General features: G+C 57.9%; 1 protein-coding gene across 1 annotated transcript in view; it reads left to right on the top strand.

Annotated features, from left to right (window-relative positions):
- LOC113210556 (AP-2 complex subunit sigma) overlaps positions 1 to 847 on the top strand; it is a gene marked incomplete in the record, with an annotated part of 13,193 nt that overhangs the window by 11,718 nt on the left and 628 nt on the right.

Below are 847 nucleotides of genomic sequence, written 5' to 3'. Positions count from 1 at the left end.
TCCGCTCGCTTTGGCGGACTGATGACGGACTGTCCAGCCGGACTCTTTCCGGACCGAAAACGGACTGATGCCGGACTAAACTTTTTCGTACGGGCTTTAAGATTACGGATCATTCTGAAAGTATACCCGTCATTCGCCGTTGCAAAACTTTTAAAGTTCAGCCGACGCAAGCTCTCACGTAGCGCCTGATAGGTATGCAATATCTTGTCTGCAGTGCATGCGTGTACTGCGGGGTCACCTACCCCGAGTCTCGCAGGCGCCGAGCACCTGTTATTTTAAAATGAGAATCTGGGGAGAAAAGGACGTACTAAACGGATGACCCCCTCTAAAACTATGCAAAACTACATCAGTAAACCAGAACAAGACTATATGATGAATTCTTTTATAAGATATAATTTTTGCACTGAGCGCCGTCTGCGCACCGGCCGTCGTCATTAGAGAGAAGCCTGCGCGCGCGATCGCGCCGACACGCTGCAGATCGGGTGCCTGGTCGGTCGGGGCGCGCCACCACGACCCTCCGTCGTCGGGTTTGGGAGGCTGGCGATAGGGCAGCCCGCGGGCGCAGAGGGACAGAAGAGGGAAGGGCGAGGTGGGGCGGGGCGGGGCGGGGCGGCCGCGGGCGTGCGGCGATGATAATCTGCGGCGCCTTGCTGCCGCACCGCACGGCCCAAAACAAACACGAGAAAGTGGTGTACGTGCGGGGGGAAGGGGGTGATGCGGGTCTACGTGGGTCGGGGTGCGATTACTTGGTATTACCCGCTCACTCCACTCCTTCCCTCCCCCACCCCTTATTCCGATCACCCCCCTGCCTCTCCCCCTCCAATCCTCTCCCACCTTCACTAGAGCT

This window comes from Frankliniella occidentalis, unplaced genomic scaffold (assembly GCF_000697945.3).
Source record: "Frankliniella occidentalis isolate FOCC.00 unplaced genomic scaffold, Focc_3.1 Scaffold341, whole genome shotgun sequence".
NCBI lineage: Eukaryota > Metazoa > Arthropoda > Insecta > Thysanoptera > Thripidae > Frankliniella > Frankliniella occidentalis.
This window is presented reverse-complemented; position numbering and strand designations above follow the sequence as displayed.